Source organism: Phragmites australis, chromosome 17 (genome assembly GCF_958298935.1).
Source record: "Phragmites australis chromosome 17, lpPhrAust1.1, whole genome shotgun sequence".
In the NCBI taxonomy this organism is placed as follows: domain Eukaryota; kingdom Viridiplantae; phylum Streptophyta; class Magnoliopsida; order Poales; family Poaceae; genus Phragmites; species Phragmites australis.
The window spans coordinates 1,860,805-1,866,929 of record NC_084937.1 but is presented as its reverse complement, the minus strand read 5'-3'; the positions used below and the strand labels follow the sequence as shown (position 1 = coordinate 1,866,929).

The following is a 6,125-nucleotide window of genomic DNA, read 5'->3' as shown; positions in this document are numbered from 1 at the left end:
CCCAGTGTATGCACAACTCTATATTTTTGATACTGAAAATTAGGTCCAGAATCGAATATCAATTTTTGAGAGAGACAGGGATTGTGATAATGATAACGGAGTTGATAAACAAATTGTTGAGGGCTTGGTAAGGATGTTTGACGAATCAAATGAGTTGGTAAAATTATTTAGGGTGGCTAGGGACCTATTTGGACAGAGCCAATGCCAAACTTTGCGCCTTAGGCTATTGCACGATAGGTCCAAGTCTGCACCTCAGTATAGTGCACCGACAGGATCGGAGATAGCTGCTTTAATAGTAGGGAATTTCTCGGAGGAGAAGAAGAGTCCTGACATAATTATTCAAGATAAAGGTGGTGGGCTTAGAAGAATTAGCAACCTTCATGCGAACTATATGGCCTTACAATACCCAATTTTGTTCCCTTATGGGGAGCAAGGATTCAAGTTAGGGATTAAATACAATCGGTCAGGGACCTTGCGGGTTAGAGTTAGAGATGAGGTTACCATGCTCGAATACTATGCTTTCCGGTTACAACAACGTAGATGTGAGGCAACAACACTAATATGTGGCGACCAACTATTCTAGCAATATGTTGTTGACGCTTTTGCATCAGTAGAGGAGAACAGGCTTAGATTCATAACGAAAAACAATAAAAACTTAAGGTCCGAGGTGTACAAGGGCATTGCAGATGCACTGCACAAGGGTGATGTTGATGGGAGTAACATTGGGAAAAAAGTTATTTTACTCACTAACTTTACAGGAAGTAAAAGGTACATGGTACAGAACTATCAAGATGCAATGACAATTTATTGATTCTATGGACCTCCGGACCTATTTATTACTTTTACCTGTAATCCAAAGTGGCAGGAAATAGCTGATGCTCTTACATTTGTTCCAGGGCAAAGACCTAACGCTAGACCTGACCTAGTTAGTCGAGTCTTCAAATTAAAGGTCGAGGAGCTTGTTTATGAGTTGAAGAAAGGTGCTTATTTTGGGAAGGAACAAGCAGGTACGATTATCAAATTTTTGCCATATGTCGTTCTTATTTGGAAAAATAGTCATTAAGAAGAATTTAGTAATTGTCCACTCTGCAAAAAACATGCATCAATACAAGAAAGTAGGGCATTCGGTTTATGTGGGTGTTACCCAATTAATTTCCCCTTGTGCATGCAACTAGCAGCATGGACTTATGTGATTTCTTAATATTGTTATTGCTATTTTGTTTCAGTACTCTATACCGTCGAATTTCAAAAGCGCGGTCTACCTCACGTTCATATTCGTTTTGGCTTGAAGGTAATACCAAAGACCTCCGCCCCTCCTTTATTGACTCAATAATATGTGCGGAGGTACCGGATAAATTATCTGATCCTTTGGGTTATAGCCTTGTTGATGAATTTATGGTGCATGGCCCTTGTGGAGAGCTGAACCAAAAATGCCCATGCATGAAAAACAATAAGTGCTCAAAATTCTTCCCTAAGGGTTATTAACCAAACACAATTGTTGGTGAGGATGGCCTTGTGCAGTATAGGCGTCGTACTGAGGCTGGGCATTTTATCGAGCGATATGGGGTTAAACTTGACACTGGATGGGTTGTCCCATACAATTTAGCATTGTTAAAACGGTTTAGAGCCCATATAAATGTGGAGTGGTGCAATAAAGCACACCTCATCAAGTACCTATTTAAGTATATTACGAAAGGCCCAGATCGCGCTAGAGCCATCATTGAATCCTTTGGAGCCGACGTTCCTCATAGAGATTCACATGGTGAGGTTATCAATAGCAGTCTTGGTGCCCATCCATTAGATGCACAGATACAGCATGAAGATGTCGATGAGGTTCGGGAGTACTCAGTTTACGAAAAAATAGGTCAATGTTTTTTTGTATACTGGTACGGTGGTACTGGAAAAACATTTCTTTGGAATACAATTATTTCACGCTTGCGATCAGAAAAGCTTATCATCCTTGCTGTAGCGTCATCAGGGGTTGCTTCCCTCTTGCTCCCTGGAGGTCGTACTGCACATTCTCGATTTAAAATTTCTATAGTTATTGATGAGTCATCAGTGTGCGATATTAAAAGGGGGACTTTTCTTGCTAATTTAATAGTACAGAGTTCTTTGATTATATGGGGCGAGGCCCCAATGATTCACTGGCATTGTTTTGAATCATTAGATCGTAGTATGCGTGACATCCTTGGTCAAATGGACTGTTCAAGGTATCACCAGGTGTTTGGTGGGAAGATAGTGTTACTTGGTAGAGATTTCTGCCAAGTGCTACCTGTGGTTGAGGGTTGCACTAGAGTAGACACAGTGGATGCATGTATAACTAACTCTTACCTATGGAGTCATGTTAAGATTCTAAAGCTTACAATCAACATGCGCTTACTTGGGATGGCAAATAGTGGTTTACCAACTGAACAGGTGAAAGACTTTAGTGACTGGGTGTTGAGTATTGGGGATGGGACTGCAAAAGGGACTGCTCACACTGATGATGGGGACTCTGAGTTGATTGTGATACCACCCGACATCTTAGTTCCAAAATTAGACTCTGCTGTTGATAATATTATAAGATCTACTTACCCCAAGTTAGAGACATCATATGCCGACCCAACCTATCTAAGGGAAAGGGCTATCATTGCTCCAAAAAATGATACCATTGATGAAATTAATAGCCGCGTTCTTTCTTTAATCTCAGGACATGAAGAGATATACCTTAGTTCAGATACTTTGGTTGAATCCTCAAAGGAACATGGTAATTTGGACTTACTTTACCCAGTTGAGTTCCTAAACTCTCTACAGTTCAAAGGTATCACCCCTCATAAGCTTATGCTCAAGGTTGGTTCGCCTGTAGTGCTACTACGCAATTTAAATCAGAGTGCTGGCCTTTGCAATGGTACACGTCTTACAATAACACAGTTAGGAGATCGGGTATTGGAGGCTCAAATAATAACTGGATCGCATGTTGGTGACAAAGTACTTCTTCCTCGAATTGCCATGCATGTGTCAAGCACTAAATGGCCATTTGTGCTTAGTAGACGACAATTTCCAGTTCGATTGTGTTATGCAATGACCATAAATAAGAGCCAAGGACAAACTTTGCAGAATGTTGGCCTCTACTTGCCACGTCCAATTTTTTCTCATGGACAACTCTATGTTGCTATATCACGTGTGACATCTAGAAATGGGCTCAGGGTTCTAATTGATGATGATGCAGACCCCAACTCCAATGTGACCCAAAACATTGTTTTTAAAGAAATTCTTCAGTCCCTTTGGTAATTTTTTCGTCAAATGTCAATACTACATGTTGTATACACGCTTTCAACCTATAATTTGTTATCTACTGCAAAATGTAATGCTCCATTTGACATCCTTTTATTTTCTTCCCTCCCTGGTTGAACCGACAACAGATGGAGTACAACTTACTATCACAAATTAATCCAACAAGGCACAATTGGTGCATCAAGGTTAGAGTTGCTAGGATGTGGCAGCTATCTGGGACTTCTAAGGGGAAAGGTTTTACTGCTATGGAACTTGCTCTGGTTGATGAAGAGGTATACCATTTCACACATGTGTTATTTTTGCTTAATAGTTGCGAACTTTGAATTTCTGTACATCAGGGTGTAGGCATTACAGCTTGCATTGGGCAGAAGGACCTTAACAATTTTGCTAAAACTTTGGTGGAAGGACGATCTTATATGATTACAAAAATTCCAAGTTAGTAGGAAAGCAAAGAAGTTCAATGCTGTGCCCAACACACACACAATCTTTTTTACACCATGGACTGTTGTGGAGGAGGTACCTACTGAGTTATCCAACAATCTTCCACTCTATATTTTTAATTTTGTGGACTTTGAGGACTTAGATCGCAGAGCAAGGAACGACCATGGTTTAGTAGGTACGCACCATCCATAATTTTCGTTTCATGCTTTGACTGTCTATTTATCGAAGTCGTATAGTATAACATGATGATGCGGTTATGGAATATTGAATAGATGTTATTGGACAGCTTACAGTTATCCATCCAGTGGTGTAATTTAGCGGTCTAAATGGCCCTTCTGTTAGGCGATCAGTAGAACTACGTGATTTAAGGTTTGCTTCCTACTAATTTATAACATTTTTGAAATTATTGTATACTTAGGGTACATAATATTGCAGCGATCGGCTTTTATCAATAACTTTGTGGGGTGAACATGCAACATCTTTTGAGGATGAGTTCCTTATTGAAACCATCGGTAAAGATGAACCAGTTGTAATCATTTTTGTTGGGATGAAAGTGAGGCAATACTTAGGTGAGTGTTAGTTTATCCCATGCTGGCCATCAATAATAAATCCTATGTCCAGCTATTGTTGTAATGCGCTTACCTGAATGCCAAAATAGGTGCTACAACCTGTGGGAGTGGTGCTGCAACAAAATAGTATATGAACATTGATATTCCTGAAGTTAATGCTTTCCGTGCTAGGTAACCTGCTGTATATATCATTTATTTTCCTTGGTTAAATTCTGCATGTAAGTATGGTTGAAGGTGTACTTTATTTTGTCCATAGCCTACATGGAAGAGATTGCAAAGTTATGTTCCTACCAGGGGATAGTGATGCAGCGGCAGGTGATATTGACAAGGCAATTTCTAATAGGAAGACTGTATCAGAGCTCCTCTCCTTGGATCCTCATGACATTGATGTATTTTCTATTTCTCAGATATGTTCTATGTGCAACTGTTATGTCATAGTACTGAAATTTAGTCTCCATTGTGTACTAGGATGTATGTTTTACTTGTGATGCAAAGATAAAGGAAATCGATGTTTCAAATGGTTGGTGGTACAAAGGATGCAGTACTTGCAAAAGGGGACTGAAAGCAACTCTCGAAGGCTTTGAATGTACCAACTGTGATGAAACGAAGCCAATGATGATTCCCAGGTACCTCCTATTTGACATGGCGTCCCCTTCAAATTTCCCAACTTGTAAATTATTCATAGCATGCCTTATATTCACAACATAGCTACAAGCTAAATGTGGTGATTGAGGACAGCACTGGTCGCGCAAAAATATTTCTGTTCGCAGGTGTAGCTGAGCAGGTTGTGCGGCGGACTGCCGCTGAACTTGTGGAAGAAAGCTCATCCAATCAGATCTTACTGCCTGCGCCCCTCCGCAGTCTTGTTGGAAGGAGGTATGTGTTTCAAGTGGTTATCAATGAGCAAACCTTTAGAACTGGGCAGCTATGTTTTCATGCTAGGAAGGTGTTTGTGGCTCCAACGGTGGCTAGGGACCAACACAATGGGGCTGATGCCACTGGTCGTGAACCTCCAAAGGACCCTAGCGTTAAGTCTGCAATTGGGACATCAAGCACTACCTGTGGTAAAGAAACTGAAAATAGTGCTTTTAGCTAAACTGAAGCCCCCATAGATCCAGAAGGGGGCTCCACACCACCTCATGAAACTCACACAGTTACCACTGGAAAAAACTCATCAACCAAGGGAAAGGAGGTTCCTTCTAGTGCTCATGACGAGCCTGGGTATGTACCTTTGTCCTCTATGTTATGTTTGTCATGGCTACATGCTATGCTCCTCTAATTACATAAGTAACAATGTACAAATCATTAGAATAAATTCTTGTAATATGGCTCCCCATATTTGAAGAGGCGTGGAGACTAATAATGTATTTTTATAATGAAGTAGACTATTGTGTGGGTAGTTTATTGATTTATTTTTATAATGCAGAAGTCTTCTAGGTAAAAGATCAAGGGCTGCTCGCAAGGAATTGTTCTTTGCAAAAAAAGAGAAGGCAAGGTAGCTTATTGTTTATCATACTGTGTTACTGATTAAGCTTGTACAGCTAAATGACTTATAATATTCCTAATTTACAGTGACGAGTAAGCCCTCCTTTGTGGTCTGCAGCATCAGCTATCTGCTACATCTCCGCTTTCAATAAGTGGTGCACCGTTGTGCTCTATACTTAGGTTATGTATTGTTACTTGTGTTGGCCTTTGAAGGTCCTTGGTACTATTTGTAATTACGAGGCCACTTTGTCAGTGTAGTAGATAAGATCTTTATGCCTGTGATTGTTTTAGTGTTTAGTGTAATATTCGTATTAGGGCCCTTAATTCTGGCACCTTGCTATCAGTAACGCAAGGCTC

At 40.3% G+C, this 6,125-nt stretch overlaps 1 pseudogene; it reads left to right on the top strand.

The window, feature by feature from the left end:
- The first annotated feature begins 3,401 nt into the window (after window positions 1-3,401).
- Window positions 3,402-5,379, top strand: LOC133897833 (replication protein A 70 kDa DNA-binding subunit C-like; annotated as a pseudogene).
- The last annotated feature ends 746 nt before the right edge of the window (window positions 5,380-6,125 follow it).